The sequence below is a fragment of the Macrotis lagotis genome, chromosome 1, assembly GCF_037893015.1.
Source record: "Macrotis lagotis isolate mMagLag1 chromosome 1, bilby.v1.9.chrom.fasta, whole genome shotgun sequence".
Classification (NCBI taxonomy): Eukaryota; Metazoa; Chordata; class Mammalia; order Peramelemorphia; family Peramelidae; genus Macrotis; species Macrotis lagotis.
The window spans coordinates 53,112,427-53,131,665 of NC_133658.1; the positions used below are offsets into that span (position 1 = coordinate 53,112,427).

A 19,239-nucleotide genomic window follows, 5' to 3' on the forward strand; every position below is an offset into this window, starting at 1 on the left:
AGCTTTTCCTTCCTTTTTGAACGAAGGCAACAAAACAATTCTTCTTGAAGAGGTCTAAAAGGGATCCAAGATATGAAAAAGGTGTATACCAATCCTAAATTTTAATAGAATAGGAAGCTGGATCCCAGAGAGAGGAGGTGCCTTGTCTTAGGTCACAGAGATGAGTAGCAGAACTAGTGTCTGAACAAAAGGTCTTTTGTCTAAAGATCCTTTGTAGCCCAGGCTGCTGGATTGGAGGCCTGGATTGTGTTCAGATTCAGCTTCAGATTCTTAGGAGGCTTGGGTACCTCAGGCTGAGAAATTTAACTGCCTGCCTCAGTTTCCTCATATGTAAAATGGGAGTAGTAATAAAAATATCTACTATAGTAAAGTGCTTAGCACATAATTGGTATTTTATAAATGGTAGTTATTTAATTTTGGCATCATGAATATGTCTGCTGGTCATCCCTCTTTTTTTTTTTTTTTTTTTTTTTTTTTTTTTTTTTAGGTTTTTGCAAGGCAAACAGGGTTAAGTGGCTTGCCCAAGGCCACACAGCTAGGTAATTATTAAGTATATGAGACCGGATTTGAACCCAGGTACTCCTGACTCCAAGGCTGGTGCTTTATCCACTACGCCACCTAGCTGCCCCTGGTCATCCCTCTTTGGATGAGGTGGAGCTGGTAAGGCTGGAGTGAATCTGATTTGGTCTGAGAACATCTGGAGCTTGGTCTAAGCTTCCATCCTCCTCAAGCCCTTTTCTCTGGCCAGGGACTTGGATCCTGCTTCTCCAGGGAAAGGAGCTAGATCCCCTTTTCTATATGCTGTCTTACTATTCTGGTCTGAGCCCTCCCCTCAAGACGACAGTGGCTGAGGAGACTCTCCCTTCCCATTTCATGCTGTGGACTTTATCTGGAGGTCAGACAATTAGGCAATAAGCATTTATTAAATGTCAACAATGGTCTAGGCTACCCTTAAGGAGCATGGGGAGACAATGAGCAAACAAACACATACAAACAACTTTTATATACAAGATTAAAGGGAAATATTTTTAAAAGAGGATGCTAGAATCAAGAAGGGTCAGGAAAGGTTTCCTGTAAAAGATGAGGTTTTAGTTGAATCTTCAAGGAAGACAGGAGGTGGAGATGAAGAGAGAGAGAGAGAGAGTGTGTGGTCTAAGCATTAGGAGAGCCAGAGAAAATTCTGGGGTAGAGAGTGGTAGTGTCTATCGCTGGAACAAGCCAACAGACCAGTGTCACTGAATCAAAGAGTTTATGTGGGGGAGGAAGGTGTAAGAAAACTGGAAAGGTGGAGGGGGCTAGGTTAGGAAGGGCTTTTATGGCAAACAGAGCATTTTTTATTTGCTCCTGGAAGTAACAAGGAGTTTACTGAGTAGGAAAGTTGGGGTGTTGATACAGTCAGAACGCATCAAGCCCCCACCCCTCCTACTCAGTATACTCTTCACTCTGGTTGAACTTCCATTCAGCTTTAACAAAAACGCTTTAGTGGCTGAATGGAGGCTGAATTGGGAGTGGAGAGAGACTTAGGGTGGGCAGACCTTCCAGCGGATGGTGCAATAATCCAGGTGTGAGGTAAAGAACACCTGTCCTGGCAGGGGGCATGTCAGAGGAGAAGGGAGGGGGATATTGAAGAGATGTTACAAAGGTGAAATCAGCAGCTTGGATATGGGAGGGTGGGCGGTGAAAGATGGTAAAAAAACAGAGATTAAGCCTATGCTGTGGGGGGCCTGGGGGACTAAGGATGGTACCCTCTATACTGGTCAGGTGTTTTAGAGATCATGACTCAACCTTTTTTCCCTTTTACTTCTTATCACATTTGAGACTTTTTTCCAAAGCCTTTCGACATTCATTTAATTCAATTGAACAAGCTCTTCTTGAGGCAGTCAGGGTGGAGACTATTGATTCCATTTTACAGGTGAAGAAACTGGGGCCCAGAGGAGAGAAGTGTGTTGCTACAAGATTGTCACCTTTGATTTGTAGGGCAGTAAGGCAGCAGGTTGCCACTAATGGTTCTAATGAAGGCTGCAGTCTTGTCTCTTCCTCTAAGGCTGCCTCAAGGCAGCTTATAAAAGCCAAGATAGCCTAGATTTCTGGGCTGGTTAGATGAGTCCTATTACTGTAAATGGGCAGTTCGATGTTGGAACAGGAAGCCCAAGCAGGTGACAGATCCCAGTCTGAGGCCACTGGTTCCCTTGATGATTTTCTCCTATGTTTTTGTCTGCCTTCCTTTATACTATGCATCCCTAGAGAAAGGCTGGAGGTCTTTGGTATGACACAGACTCCAAGTCTTTCGCAGTGATAAGGTTATGTCATGAGCCATGATGATGCCTTTTTATTCTTAAGAGCCCCCAGAAGTTGGACCTTGAGGCCCCCTGACTGAGGAACCCCCCCAAATCACACACTATCTGGAAGAAGGACCAGACTATAAGCCCCCTCATTCCCAGTTCCATTTTTTTACTTAGCACACTGTTCTTAAAACTCCTTTCTACAAGCTGTACCTGGGGTACACATCATTTTTAAAAGGAAAGATCATTTGTACCACTCCCCTCCAACCAAGCCTTTGTCTGACTCCCCCCTGCCTCACCCCAGGCCGTCGGCTGCTCATCCCCTCCATGAAAGATGGGCAGCTTATCGTCAACCAGAGAGACACAGGCAAAAGACTTGTTATTTCCTCTAGCATGACCCAAGCACTGGTAGAAGAGGAAACGTCAGTCACCTAATCCGTAACCTCAGCTGGTGCCAAAGGGAAGGCTGGGGAATGGAGAAGAGCTGGGGGCTGTGGGGAGGAAGCAAGCATGTGACCAGTCCTTATATGAAGTAGGGGGCTTTGGTATGTGAAACAGGAGGCGTGGAATATTTGAGTTGAAAAAGCTTATTCTGAATTGGAGGGTACCTTGGAATATAGAATGTCAAAGCTCAGAGGACCTTCAGAATAAAGAACATCAGAGCTGATAGCAACCTTAGAAAATGCACTTTCAGACTTGGGGGAAAACTTAGAATAGATCAGAGCTGGAAGCATCTTAGAATGGCACAGCTAGTGGGGACACCAGAGAACAGAATGTCAGACTTGAGAGAGACCTAGGTTAGTATTAAGTCTTGAGTTGAACCCTTCTTAACCTCCAGGGGCCTCGATCTCCTCATCTAGATGGCTTCTTGGGTCTTCTCTAAGCTCTGGATATATAGTTTTATGATCTAGTAACAGGTTGTTTGACTGAAGAAGAAACCAAAACCTAGAGAAGAAACTCACCCAAAGCAAGGTGCAGAGGCAGAATGAAATGCATCTTGAGTCTCCTGATTTCCCATAATGCCATGAAAAGTTTTAAGAAGCTTAAGGGAAGAGAAGGGATGGATGGAGTCCAGGCCAGTAGATGATGGCAATTGCATCTTCAAGCATGGGGTCTTTGGCATAGTTCTCACAGCACTTTCAAACCTGGGGGTAGTTTGGACCTCATTCCCTGCAAGGGTCAAGAACTGCGGGAGACCCTGAGTTCAGGGCAGCCCAGGATGGAGAAAACTCCTTTGCCTGCCCATTATTGAACAGCCGAACCAGGGTGGCTGGGAAACGTGTCAGCAAAAGGGGGTGGGGGGCTCCTATAAAGTTGGGAGAGCAGCTGTCTGGCCAGATGGTTCCTAGTCTCAGGCAGCTTCACCTTCTGGCTCACAAGGCGCTTGGAGTGGCTCAAGCCCCACTAAGGCCCTGGAACCTGGCCAGGATTGCCAGGTCACCATGGAAGGAACCTCTCACCATGAATGCCTACAGCAGACAAGATGCCTGTGTTCTGGGGCCATGCCCTGCTGGGTCAGTCACTGAACCATGATGGATCTCAGGTTCCTTACCTCTTAAATTGGGCTCGGAATCTGAAATTCACAGGTGGGGGTGAAAACCAAAAAGAGATAATGGTTCTGGAAAAGTAACAAATGAGACAGATGAACAGCAAATCCAGAGTTAGATGCCACGGTAATGTATTCTGTGCCCAGGTGAGAGGTCACCATTTTCAGTGACCCAGGAACCTGGCCAGGTTCCATGCCATTTTATACTCCTGTGATGAAGCTGGTTAAGCAGTCAGTGGCTGATGACAACCTTGCCTCAGTTTTACCATCTGAGCTATTTGTCCTTCATTTATCTCTTCTGGTTTCCTCCTAGCTGATGGATGGAGTGACTTCTGAGAGACTGAGGTGTCATTCTCTGAGCACTCACAGAGAGCCCCCCCCCATAAGAATGCAGGAAAGTCTATTTTATCTGGGAGGGTAGGAGTGGGGCCCTGCCTAGAGGGCAGATGACCTCACTGGTCCTTTCTACAAAAGCATGGACTGTCAATGCAAGCAGTGCCAGAGAGTAAGGGACCGTCTCTCCCCTAGAAGCCCCATCATGTGCTGAGGAGGATGCTTAAGAGGCAGGCTCCCTTCCCACGACCAGGTCTGGGATCTTCAGGGCAGAGGAACCAGTGTGCCTGGGGGAAGGTGTGTGGAGAAGGAAACCCACTCCTCAATTTGGGAAAAGCCTCGTTATAGAAGCCACAGCAGCCGAGGCTCAGCAGCTCCTGTTTGTGCCTGGCCGGAGCCCATCTCTGTCTTCATGTGTCTCTAATGAATATTAATGAGTGGAGGAGGGTAAAAAAAATTAATCTGGCTGATCCTTCGATGGCTGCTGCAGTAACGATATGAAATCTAATTATTCGTCCCAATATTTCTAAACCCTCAAACTGAGACTGACAGTCTCCTGGTCGGTTTAAAGCTTATCACTCCAAGGAGCAGAGTGTTCACAGTTTGATAAAAACACACACACACACACACACACACACACACACACACACACAACTTTTGCTGATGGGGCAGAAACACTCCTAATTTTTCTGTGTGTGCTCTTTGAGGAAGATGGGGAAATGCCATATTTCTCAGTCTGAGCTGGTACCCTGGGTTCTCTTTTGACCTGGAGCATCCATGGCTTGGAGGAAAGGGATGAGGGAGGGAGGGAGACAGGGAGCATGATGATAAGAGGGCATGGGGATTGTTCTTCCAGACCTGTGTATGCAGGATGGAAGAGGTCACATTTAGCTGTCCTCAGGTCTCAGGTATATTCAGGGGGCTCCATGAGGGACCCCAGTGTACAGAACTGGACACAAATGATGGCCCCTCTCTGTCTGTTTGCACATCTATACATTGAGGACAATATTGCCTGCTCTCTGTACCTGAGAGGGCTGCTGCCAGTCAGCCAATGAGCCTATTCTGTATGTACCTGCTGGGAATCCTAAGAAAGGCAAAGTCTCCCTGCTTTCAAGGACCTTACATTCTGATGGAATGTGAGGAAAGCATCATCTAACTGCTAAGGTACCATAGAAATGGGATTATTGTGATTAGGGCTAGTGATTTTTGGCCACAGGGCAGCAGGAGGGGCAACAGGGGGGAGGGGGCTTTATTCGGATGGGGTTCATTCAATGGCATGCTGGGAGGTGTATACCCAGCTCTCTGAAAAAAAACAAAAAAAACAAAACCAAGCACAAGATCTACTTTTACCCACATATAACCTTTCCCCCTTTATTCTCTTAAGTCTAAACAATCAACAAAGCAATAAATCCAGTCCTTGTCTGCAGTGATGGACAGTTTTTGAGGTGGCAATGCTCATAAAAAAAAATTGAACAATTAGCTCTTGTGGCCTGGGAGGAGCTGGCTCCAGCATGTCCTTGGATTCATTTCTCAGACAGGTCAGGAGACCCCTTTGCCACCATGCAAAGACCTTCCTCTACCACACTAGTCTGGGTATGCATAATTTCTGGTTGATTAGGCAGTTCTACAACTTATACAGACCTTTACTAGGTACCTACTATATGCAAACTTTATGTTCTAAAATATGGTCTTAGAGAAACTAAGATTTTTAAGACATCCTGTATGAAGATGAAAAAAATGCTACTATCTTGGTCCTTAATGCACTAGCAGTAAAGATCTGCCTCAATGGAATGGACTTCTCCAACCAACCCCTGGCAATGGGGGGTCAGCGGGGTGGGATCTGTTACCTGGTATTCAAGTCACGTGCAGGCAACCATAGAAAGGGTTTTTTTGTGGGGGGTGACCTGATTTTAAAGGGTAATGGTCTTTAGGGATGGGTGAAGGAGCAGCCTAGAGGGTCATTCAAAGCAGCTGTTTGTTTCTAGGTCCAGATTCCATTTCTTGATATAAATCAGAAATGGCATCTGAAGCTACCTCTCAGTCCCAGACGGAGCTATACCTTGCCCCCCCCCCATAAGCCAGGCAAGCCCACCCATGAACACCCATCACATTCTTCTTGCCCAGGGTGAGCCAGTCCGATGATGCTGAAGATCGAGTAGGATATAACCTATAAGATGATGGAGTTTTAAATACTTGTTCTACTATTTATCATTACTGGTATAACCCTAGGCTTTGGTGTCCTCACCTGTCAAAGGAGGGGATGGACGAGATGATCACCCCCAGGCCTGTCCGCTGTCCCTGCACCCGCCTGCACCCGCCTCTCTCTCCCCTCCACCTCAGACCCAGGGAGTGTGGGCTCACAGTGAAGGGAAAACGTTGGGGTCAGGAAGCAGATTTCTGTTTCTGGCTTCCCCTGTGGAGTTATTTGAAATAGCGAGGAGGCTGATTGTTTATTTTTTTTCCCCACAATTCTGAATGGTGATGTAACAGTAGCTCTTTTCTCTAAGCTTTCAAAGGCTCCAGTCGGTGGCCGAGATAGGCCCCTTTCCCTTCACCCCATTTTATCCGATGGGGGGGGGATTAGGGGTCCATGTCTGCCATGTGGGGGGGGGGTCAAGGAAATAAGCTACTTTTAATTTCCCAGCTGGTCATTTCTACCAAAACCATCTAAAGTCACCAGGCAGGGGGTGGAGAACCATGCTGCTTGTGGGCAGTCCTTCTTCCCCACCACCACCACTACCACCAGGGCTTTGAATGGCACACCAGTCCCTGGTTGTTCTCTTTGAGACTCAGGAAAAGCCTCCAGATGAAGCCAGTGGCTTCCGAGGCCAGTTCCAGCACCCCACTCTGTCCTCCCTTCAAGGCCCAAAGCAGGGGGAGAAGAACCACTTGAAGTTTTCCTGGTGGATCTGAGAAGCCTCCTTGTTTTCCCCCAACAAAGAGGTCAGTGTCTCGATTCTGCACCGGCCTGATAACCATCAGAAACTCTATCTCTACCGCATCCGCTGTTACAACTTTATCTGGGGCTGCTTCGAACCCTCACTGTACGTCTCATAAAACAGCATAAAAAAAAAAGAGGGCTGGGGGGAGGGGACAGAGGGAAGGGCACCCCCGGTTATTCATTAACTTTAAAGCATTGGGGGGGAGGGGGACGAGACCCAGGGTGACTCCAGTCAGGGGAGGATAGAAGGGAAGGCCAAGCTGGGTGGGACCGAATTTCTAAGGAGGCTGGAGGCCACTTCAAAAAGCAGTGGCCCCTGACTGTTCTGTCTGCCTCCCTGAGGTGAGCTCAGCAGAGAGGGCTTGGGGAGGGGAGGCGGGGGGGTAAGGAACTGGGTCCTCCCTCCCTCCCAGCCAGACGCCAGAGGCCCGGCTGGGTCTGTGTGAGGAGGGAGGAAGCTCAATGTCATTGGGAGAGACCCCAACTGAAAAACCACTAAGTTCAAGGGAGGGTCAGGACTGGGATGGGACCCCGAGATGGGGCTGAGCTTTGCTATTTGCTTGGGAAGAGACAAGACAAGGAAAAGTTCCAATTTTTCCTGGCACCCTCTCTTCTCCATACCCCACATTCCAGCCAAATTAGACATACTGGGCTCTCTAAGCTATCTCTGCTTCTACTGATGTGGTCCCCTTTCCTGGAAGGTCCTATCCCTCCCTCAGTTCATTTTGTCAAATTCCTCTCCACCTTTAAAATGTAACTCAAATGCCCCCTTCCTCCAGGAAGCCTACCCTGATATCCCCCCAACTTTTCCCCTGGACCTTGCAGAGCACCTTATTCTGAAACTTATCATTAATGATTGGCTACTTGGCTCTCTGGATGGGTCTTAGGTCCTTCTGAGAAGGAAATAAGCTCTTACCTAAACTTTCCCTCTGGTCCTTAGCACAGTACTCAAGAGATGATGATGATGATTTTTTTTTGGTCCTTTATTCCTCAGTATACAATAGCGGTTTAATGGATGCTTTTGAAGAATCAACAAGGTGGAAAGGTTCTAAACCTGATCTCTTCCTACCCCTCTAGACTTCTCATTTTTAAATTCCCCTCCAAGAAAATTCTTGTTGTTTTTCATAGTCAACATTCATTTCCTGGCTTGGGAATTCAGGATGCTGCCAGGAATGCTCCCTGACCATCTCTGCCTCTTGGCTATTCTGGCTTCTTTCAGGACTGGACTCAAGTCCCACCTTCTATAGAAAGTTGTTCCCAGTCCCCCAGCTGCTAAGTATCTTCCATTCTCAGATTATCAACTGTCCACTTTATAGGTGTCTTGTATGTGGTGTCCTCCAGTAAAAGGTGAGCTCCTGGAGGGTAGGGCCTGTTTTTGCCCCTCTTGTATCCTTAGTACAATGTCTCATATGTAATAAATGATTCATAAATGCTTAATGACTGAGCTTATGTGGTTCTACTTCTCTGCTTCTGTCTGACTCCCAATAAGTCAATCAATTACTTTATTACCTTTATTATCCACTGATTAATATGCATTTATTAGGGGCCTACTATTTCCCAGGAACTGTACCAAAAGCTGAAGATATGAACAAAGACAAAAGACTATCTGATAAAAAAAAATATACATATCAAAAGTGAATATCTAAAAAAAAAACCCAAGGGGGGGGAATAATCTGTCCTTTCAAAGATTTTACTGATTATCTGGACTAAATGACCAAATGCTTCCTATTTGCAGAGCTCTTGGACTACAAGGATTTTAATCAGTTGTTTTCAGCCATGTCTGATTCTTTGTTTGACACTATTTGGGGTATTCTTGGCAAAGATCCTGGAATGGTTTACCACTTCCTTCTCCACCTCATTTGATAGGTGAGGAGACTGAGGCAAAAACAGGGTGAAGTGACTTGACTAGGACCACACAGCCACTAAGTGTTTGAGGCTGGATTTGAACTCAGATTCTCTTAACTCCAGGCCCAGCACTATAGGCATGTTATCCTACTGGAGCATGGAGCTGACAGGGATAAGGAAGTATAAATACCATCCCTGATCTTTGTGTTTCTTAGAATCTATTTAGAAAGAGAAGCTATGGACACACATAATATATGAATAAACCAACAGAGGGGCAGCTAGCATGTGCTAAGGAGTTCAAATCTCTTTAGAGCCTTATCAGTTGTATGATCCTGAGCAAGTCTCTAGGCCAAGTCCACACAACCATTAAGGAGCAGGATGAGGATTTGTGAATCCAGGACCAGAGAGGAGAAAGGGATGTCAGAACCCATCCGGCCTTCTTCCTTCACACTGAGGGAAGTCTTTTTTGTAACAGAACAGCCTAGTGCTTACTGGGTGTCCTGGTCACTTATGAATTAAGCAAATCACTATTCATCTCAAAGATGCATTCTGAGGATGCTGGGGATAAAATCTGAGTATGTACATTAAGTACTGGAGTAGAGGAATTAGAGAAAAAGAATCAGAATCTTAGTGCTGGAAGGGACCTCAAAGGTGGTCCAGTACTAGCCCCATTTTACATCTAGGGAAACTGAGGCCTACAGAGCTAAATAACCTAAGGAAAACCAGCTAAGTGGTAAATGTGGAACTAGGAGTCCTAGTCTCTTGATTTCCAGACCAGAGTTCTTTCCATCACACCATTAGGTAAATTAGTGAATACTCTTATCAACAGTCATTGAATCATGGACTTTTAGAACTGGCAGAACTCTGGCTCAGAGGTCCTTAAACTTTGTTTTTTTGGACACAAATCCCCATGGTAGTGTGGTGAAGCCAATGGACCTTTTTTCATTTTTAAACGTTGTAAATGAGATACACAGGATTACAAAAGAAAACAATTATATTGAAATATTATCAAAATATTAAAAAAAACCAAGTTATCTGTCCCCAGGTGAGGAACCTTTGATCTAACCCAAATTTCTCAATTGGAAGATTAAAAGATCTAAGGCACAAAGAGATGAAAGAACTTGGATAAAGGGAGGGGAACACGAGAGTCCTGACCTGAATGAATAAAGGCCTAGGAGACAACTCCATGGTGAGAGTGAGAGGATATGGCTCTGAATCTTGGCTTTTCTACCTAGAATCTATGGAACCTGATCAAATGGTTTCCAGTTTTCTTAGCTTTACATTGTGATTGTTGTTGTTCAGTCTTGTCTGGCTCTCTGCGATCCCATTTGGGGTTTTCTCAGCAGAGATATTGGAGTGATCTACCATTTCTTTCCCCCCTCTCATTTGACCAATGAAGAAATTGAGGAAACGGGCAAATAGGGTAAAATGACTTTCATAGGGTCACACAGTTAGCAAGAATTTGAGGTCAGATTTAGATTCATGAAGATGAGTCTTCCTAATTCCAAGTCTGCTCTGGATATCTAGTTGCCCTGTCTCTGAAAGGTATATCAATTGAAACAGCAAGTCTAAGAGTGGTGCCGAGATGGTGGTGGTGTGTGATAGCATTAAATTTTAAAATGATATACTTGCAAGAAGAAATCTAGGAAATGAGTGCTTTGTGGGGTGGGATGGAAAGGCAGAAAAGATGGAAAATATCTGGATGAAGAGACAAATGGTAGTAGGAAGGAAACTGATATTATTATTAGAGTATACTATAGATCCTCACTTAAGAAGAGGAAACAGATGATGAATTTGGGAAAGAGATCACAAATCTGGCAGAAACAAATGTCCCAATTTCCAAAAAAGAGGGAAGAGAACAGGAGACTATAAATGATAGGTCAGGGAACTTAACTTTGATTCCTGGGAAAATTCTAGAAGGGAATCATTAAAGGTAATGGTTACAAAGAGCCAAAGCTTGATTTCATCGAGAACCAGTCATTTCAAAATAACCTCATTTGCTTTTTCGACAGAATTATGAAACAATCAGATGAGGAGAAGGCTCCAAGCATCTGATAAAACATATCAAACTATTTATTCCGTGGAGATGTAGAGATAAAGATTGGATGATAATGCAGTCAGGTGAGTTCAGAAATGATTGGGTGGCCAGATCTGAAAGATAGTTGTTAGTGGTTCAAGGTCAACCTGCCAGGAGGTCTATGTCTTGGTACCGTTGAACATTTTTATCACTTTATCCACTGATGAGGATAAAAGCATAGATGATATGCTCATCAGATTTTCAGATGATGTCAAGTCAGGAGGGTTGCTGACAGTGTGATCTTGGCATCTTAGAGCTTTGGGCTAAAGTGATTAAGAAAGGATTCAAAGGGGATAGATGGAAAATTTTGTACTTGGGTTAAAAAAAATCCATCTCACAAGTATAAGATAGTGTAGGCGTGGATAGATAACAGTTGTTCTGAAAGAGATCTGAGGATTAGTGGGTTTCAGGGTCAATGACTCAACATTTAGGTAAAGTAGCCAATAAAATTAATACCATTTTGGGCTGCATTAAGAGGGCCATGGAGCCCTCAGCTTTGATAGAGTCATGAATTCAGCCTTGACTAGAGAGCATTGGGTATCCTCCTGTGTTCAAATCTAGCCTCAAACACTTCTACTTGTGTGACCCTGGGCAAGTCACTTATCCCTGTTTGCCTCAGTTTCCTCATCTGTCAAATAAGCTAGGGAAGGAAATGGCAAACCCCTCCAGTATCTCTGCCAAGAAAATTCCAAATGGGTTTACAGAGAATTGGACACAATTGAACAACAACAGAAGAAAGCCAGAGATAGGGAGGAGATAGTCCCACTGTATTCTGCCCTCTTAGACCTTATTTGACATCTTGTGTCCTATTCTGGGTACCACAATTTCAGGAGGACATTGATAAGTTGGATAGCACCAGAGAAGGGCAATTAGGATGATTGAAGAGTCTTTAACCTTTGTCTTATGAAGAATGTTGTAGGAACTGGGAGTATTTAGTCTGGAATGGAGAAGGCGCAGGTTAGCCATGATATCTGTCTTTAAGTATCTGAAGGCCTGTCGTGTGAAGAGAGATAAGACTTGTGGTCTTTGCTCCAGAAGAGCAATGGATGGAAGGAGGCCATTAGGTACAACACTCTCAAAAAGGAGAGAGAGTCCCCAAATGGTTGCTTCTCCTTCTTTGGAGGATCTCCAAGCAGAGATCAGACAACCTCTTATCAAGAATGTCATAGTGGGACATATACTTGTGTATGGGTTGGTCTGGACAGCCCCTGAAGTCCCCTCCAACTCTCAAACTCTATGATAGTGGTGGTGGAAGACCTCTATTATCCTGAAAGGGTTTTTTCTCTCAAAAGCAGAGCAGCAGTTTCCTAGCTCACCTTAATTTTATTCTTAAAAATATGGAGGATGCAACAAATTTTCTTCTAAATTCTCACCATAGAGTCACTTCATTTCATCATCCAATAGGGAGGGACTAATTGCTAGACTGTAAATGAGGGGAAATCTCTTCCTAGATTGGAGTTTGTGACAATAAAAGGGAAAGCTGGAGATATATAGGTTCTATGTCAGACTATATCTTAGGAATTTTAAAAAGTTAAGAAAAAAATAGATAAATAGGATCTTATGGACTCAAATCTACAAAGGAAGTCAGCCCCGGAAGAACAGGGGATTTTTAAGAATTAAATTCCAAGATACAAAAGGAATTATTCCAATAAGGAGGAAGAATAAGGATTGTTGGAGGAGACCAATGTGGATATGTGGATACATAGGGAACTCACCACCTTTGACTATTCAGAAGATGCAAGCAGAGGATAGAAACAGGAGTATCATGGTAAACCATGAAAAGAGTGTCAGGGCAGAGGTAAAAAATATCAAAGAATAGACTTGTGGTCTTTTTTCCTTCTTTTTTTGTTAACTATTTTGGAGGAAGGAGGAATATCAAAGAAGAGAGAGGACAGCATCTTGGACTGAATGGGATGATTATGACTGGTAACGAAGGCAAGGAGAGAAACACTTAACTTTTATATTCTTTGCCAAGAAAAGTATGCTCTCTGTCATGAAAATGGCAGAATAAAAATGGGTGACAGGTTTAGTCCTTCAGTCATTATTCAGTTGTGTCCAACTGTTTGTGAGACATTTGGGGTTTTCATGGCAAAGATACTTGAGTGGCTTGTCATTTCTCCAAGTCATTTTTTACAAAGGGGAAAACTAAGGAAAACAAGGTTAAGTGACTTGCCCAGGGTCATTCTGCTAGGAAGTGTCTGAGCTTGGGATTTGAACTGATGAAGTTGAGTCTTCCTGATTCCATGCCCAATGTGCTATCCTCACTACCCTAGGTAACAGGTAGTTGAGACGTAAGTTAGGAAGGGAGCATGAAGCTTGCCCTTGTATTGGATAAGATGAACTTTTCTCTTGGGTCATGAAAGACCTGGCAGGTGGAATAGTTAAACCACTGTTAGTGATACCTGAAAGGTAGAGGACATTTAAGGAGAGGAACCAAAAGCCAAATGTCCTAAACTCTAAGAGAGGGAAAAGAATAATCTATGTATGATAGGCCAGTGACCTTGACTTTGATTCTTGAGAAAATTACAGGAGGGATCATTAAAGAAATGCTAATTGAACATTTAGAAAGTGAAGAGATGATTATGATTCCAGTATGACTTCATTAAGAACAGGTCATTCCAGACTAACCTTATTTCCTTTTCTGATAGGGTTTCAAAACTGGCAGATCAGGGAAATGTTGCTGATTTTATTCATCTAGATTTTAGCAAAGATTCTGATAAATTATCTTACCATTCTTGTGGGGAAAATGCTATCTAATATATTTATCTTTAAAATAGCCAAAAACAGCATGTTTCTTAAATCTGCAGATGATATAAAGCTAGGAGGTATAGCTACCACAATGGGTGATAGACAGGACTGCCCCTTTCTACCCCCCAGTAAAAGAATCTTGACAAACCACAAAGGTAGTTCACCAACTTCTTGGTCTCATTAGCTTAAGAATTATTGTGAATTTCTAAAAGAACTTATTTACATGAGCCATATCCATCAATATTTATTATATTAGAATAAAATGTTTTACTATTATTTTGGAAACAGTTTTGACCTGGAGATTGTGGGAATCTGGTGTCAGGGAAACCTCTCTTAACTTAAGAGTTGTCGAAAAATGGTAGTAGGTTCTCCCAGAATGCTAGGAGTCCCTGAGATCCTCAGATTATACTTTCAGAATAACTGAGCTAAATTACTAAAGTGAAACTATTAACGTAAAATGCAATAGGGGCAAGATCAAAATCTTACTTAAGTTTCAGAAAATCAACTTTGCAAGTAGAGGATGATGGAGATATGATGAGATGGCAGGACTCTGAAAAAAGACCTTGGGGGCCTTAATGTATTTCAACTTCAGTATGAGTCTGCAGAGAGATATGATGGCCAAAATTTTTGACATTCTCTTAGGCTGCATGGAGAAATCTAAAGTCCAGGATAAGGGATGTGATTGTTCCACCCAAGTCAGACCACTTCTGTTTTGGGAGATGTAGCTACCACAGTTCCAGGAGCCATGTTTTAGGAGGGCAACTAGGATAGTGAAGGCCTTGATGAGTGAGTCTAAAGGAATTTTTGATATTTCCAATAGAGAAGAGAAGATTTAAGGGGGAACCCAACATGGATCCTCAAGTATTTGAAAGCCTCTCATGCAAATGATGGAAGAAATAAGAACAATGGGCAGAAGTTTCAGAAAGGTAGATTTAATCATGACAGAGGGCTCCTATTAATTGGAGCTATTCCATAGGAGAAGGAATGCTTATAGGAACAGCTAGGTGGCATAGTGGATAGACGATCAGTCCTAGTCAGGAGGTCCTAAGTTCAAATCTGGTCTCAGATACTTACTAGTTGTGTGACCTTAGATGAGTCATTTAACCCTCATTGCCTTCTAATTAAAAAAAATGGCAGGGGGGGGATGCTTGTTCAGGTGTGAATTTGAAAAGTCAGACTATAGAATTACCTCCAGCTTTGTGATTCTCTGAAGTTCTAGAACAGCAAATGAACCTGATCAAGCGCTGGGTGCCAACGATTGGTGTTCTGTCAAGGTTATTAAATAAAGTAGGGATACAAACTAATGGATGAAAATTGTGCTTGATCTTCCGGTTCTCTATAATGCTTTCTACTTGTCTAACCTTACTGAACAGATAAAGGCCTAGAAGAGTTTAGTGACTTGCCCAAGGTCACACAATGAGTCTGGATTTGAACTCAAGTCCCTCAGACTCCAGAGAGGCTCTATCTCCTGAACTACTAAGCTGCTCCAACTCAAATCCCGGTCTATTGTGTCCAAATCCATCATTCTCCACACAGCCCCATCCAGGCAAATTCAAATCTGTAGGCACTTCCTAAAGGGGCCTTGAATGGGAGAGACTTGGAGAGGAGCCCTGACTGGCTTGGGTGGGGAGCCACCAGGATTCAGGACATCTTTCCCCATAGTGGCTCCACACCTCCCTTCCCTCTGGGCTGGGGAGGGGAGGGGGTGTTGAAGCTTCCTATCTTAGATAATCAGACTAAGGAATGGGTTGGAAGGAAATGTGAAGGGAAAATCTAGGGTCCAGCTGAAGCAACATTGGATCTGCTCCACCCAGCTTCCCTGGGCCTCTTCCACAGCTGGAAAGACAGGAGGCTGAAAGACTGGGATGGGACGACATCTGGAGAACAGCATTCTGTTCTGGAGCCACATTTAGGCAGGGGATTCAGAAACTCCGTGTCTAGAGGAGGGTACGAAGACTGGACACTATACTACACAAGGACTGGTGAAAGAAAAAATTTCGGCATTCTTTCACCTGGAGAAGAGGAAATGGATGGTTGCCTCATTGGTGTCTTCAAGAATTTGAAAAGTTGTTTGGTCATGTTCTACTTTTGGTGACCCCATTTGGGGTTTTCTTGGCAAAGGTACTGGAGTGGTTTGCCATTGCCTTCTCTGGTTCATTTTACAGATGAGGAAACTGAGGTACACCAGGTTGTATGACTTACCCAGGTTCACACAGCTAGAAAGTGTCTAAGGGTAGATTGGAACTCAGGTCTTCCTGACTGAACACTGCAGCCATCTGATGTGATACAGAAGAGGACTTTAGTTTATTCTCTTTGTCCCAGAGAGCAGAATTTGAAGCCATGAGGAAGACTTAGGAAAGACTTCCTAACAATAATAGCTGCCCCGAGATGGAATGGCTTGGCCTATCGATTAACTGTGAGTCTTCAAATGGATCAGTTTCCTAGACCTGTTGCTCCATCTCTCACCTCTGGGCTTTTGCAGAAGCTTAATACTTACTAACCCCATTGCCCCACAACAACCAAAAAAAGAAAAAAAAAATAACCAAAAAAATTTGTTTGCTACGTTTAGAATGCATGCCTTCCCCACCTCCACCTCTCAGAATCCTTCCCTTCCGCCTAAGCTCAATTCACGCTTTTCCTGTTGCCCCCCCTTTGGTCACTGTTCTCTTCTCTTTCAGTTTTCTAGAATATTGCCTATTTGTCCGTGTAGGGTATTCCCTGGAGAGATTTAAGACCCTTGAAGGCAGGGATTGTTTTGCTTTTGTCTTGCTATGGGGGACACAGTGCTTTGCACAATGTTGTTGGTTAGTTGTTGTATCATTTCTGACTCTTCATGATCCCATTTGAGGTTTTCTTGGCAAAGACACTGGAGTGGTTTGTCATTTCCTTCTCCAGGTCATCTTAGAGATGAGGAAATTGAGACCCACAAGGTTAAGTGACACTTGCCCAGGATCACAAAGCTAGGAAGTGTCTGAGGCAGGGTTTGAACCCAGGTCTTCCTAACTCCAGGCTCAATGCTCTATCCACTGCACCACCTACCTGCCCATCTTTGCACATAGTAGGTGCTTAATAATGATGATGATGATGATAGCAACATTTATATAGAATTTTGAGGTTTTGGGAGCTTTACACAACTTATCTCATTTTCTGCTCTCTAAAATCCAGACAGACATACATATACTATTATTACCTTGATTTTACAGATGAGAAAATCAAGGCAAACAGAGATAACTTACCCAGGACTACACAGCTAGTGTCCAAGGCCACCTTTGAACCAGGCCTTACTGCCTCCAAGCCCAGACACCATCCACTGCACTAGTTCTCTGACCTATACTCTTTTTTTAGTTTTTTTAGTCTTTTTTTAGTTTTTGCAAGGCAGTGGGGTTAAGTGGCTTGCCCAAGGCCACATGGCTAGGTAATTAAGTGTCTGAGGCCGGATTTGAACTCAGGTATTCTTGACTCCAAGGCCAGTGCTCTATCCACTGCGCCACCTAGCCGCCCCTGACTTATACTCTTAATCCCCTCATCTCCCTAGTTCCCATCTCTGAGCTCAGGTTGTTTTTTTTTCTTTTTTTTTAGGTTTCTTTTTGCAAGGCAATCGGGTTAAGTGGTCTGTCCAAGGCATGTGTCTGAGGCCAGAATTTGAACTCAGGTACTGCTGACTCCAGAGCCGGTGCTCTATCCACTGTGCCACCTAGCTGCCCTGAGCCCAGGTTTTGCCCCTTTTTGCTTTAGCAAAGCCCAAGGGATTGGTGTGCCCACACATGTTGGCCCAGCAGCCTTCCCCACCCAGCTCCCAGCTGCAGCAGGCCCCGAGGGACAGGCAGAGCCCAGCATGTCTGATTAGACCCTTTGTCTGCAGGCAGGGGAGTGTAGCTAGGCTCCCAAGGCTCAGCTGGTTGGAGGGACCTGTTCAGGTCAGGGCTATAAGTTCAGGCTCTAGGAAGAGTCACCAGGGCCGTGACGCTGCTCTGCTCTCTGTCGGCTTTGCCAAGATGCCAGGACCAGCAGCAGACTTTGCCCAGTGTCTCCAGGTCGCCACTTCTCACACCCAGGGAGGCAGTGCAGGAGTGTCAGTGGTCTTGTCCTCAGAAGGCTTCAGTTCACAGCCTGGCTTTGGCACTAACCACTCTCCCCTGACCCCACCCCTCCATGGAACCTTGGGTCAATAAATCAGGTTATGAGAGGTATGGTGGGGTCACAGTGAGCCAAGAGGCAGCCTTGAAGTCAGAAACACCCAGGGTCAAGCACATTATCAGCTTGTATGTGACATGTCCAAGGTCACACAGCTAGTAAGCTTCTGAGGCTCAAGGCCCAACAGACTATGCTCTATGGTCCACCTAGCTGGCCAAGCATTTATATAGCACCTACTCTGCTCCAGTCACTATTATGAGCCCCATTTTTCTCATCCATAATCTCACTTGATTTTCACAGCAATCTGTGGCAGATCAGGAAGTATGACCTACCCTGCTGAGGTCCCCTTTCAGCTCCAGGGCACCATCCCTGATCTTCTGTATTTCTAATATTGCTATCCATCAAAATTATGGGTCTTACTGCTCCTATTTTACAGATGAGGAAACTGAGGCTTAAATGACTTGTTCAAAGTCATACAGCCTGGGCCACAACCCAGGTCTTCATTTTCCTATTCTATTTATCTTTTCATAGAGCCAAGGCTGCTGTTTCCTCTCCCCTCCTTCCCTCTACCCCCCCACCTCCACCCCAGCTGTTTCACCTCCAAGTTCTCTGGCCAAGGGAGGAGATAGATGCCTTCCCAAGCTATCAGACTCATCCATCCCCATAGGGACCTGGCGATGCCAAGAGGTAATTAGAAGCAAGGAAGAGGAGGACAGTGCAAGGAAAGGTTGCTCCTGGTTTTTTTTCTCTATCCCCCAACCTCCTACATTACGCCAGCCCCCCCCCCCTTCTTCCCTCTCCAAACAACGAAGAAAAATAGACTGGCGGGTGATAGTCACTATCTGGGATAAGGCTGCGATTCCTTCCTCAGTTCTCTGGGCAGAGATAGGAAGGGAGGCGAGCGGCAGGAGCAGAGCTGGGAATCATCAACCCAGCTCGATAAGGGGGCCGCTGAAATGTTAGCAAAAATATTTAGACAATAAATGAAGTATCCGAAAGCAGCATAGATCTTTAAGAAATCAATCATCTTGTACTGTGTGTCTGGACACCCGGCGCCTAAGCTGAGATAGCTGCCAAACTGGGGAGATAAGGGTTAATCAAGGATTTAATTCTGTGTGAGATAAAAAGGAGTTCAGCCTTAAAAAGAGAAAGAAAGAAAATGAGGCAAGACTCCCCTTTTCCTGCCCCCACCCCCACTCCCATTTGCAAGGACCTCCAAGCTTTGGGATGACTTTTCTCCCTGTCCCTCCCAGTGCCTCCCACTCCCTCCACCCTCCCAGATATCTCCCTGGGTTGGCAAGTCTTTCTAATGACCTACTAATTCTCCCAGGAC

The 19,239-nt window shown here is 44.6% G+C and overlaps 1 protein-coding gene across 1 annotated transcript in view; it reads right to left on the reverse strand.

Moving 5' to 3' along the window:
- The window catches only part of ZFPM1 (zinc finger protein, FOG family member 1), a 193,050-nt gene that overhangs the window by 18,185 nt on the left and 155,626 nt on the right, over positions 1-19,239 (reverse strand).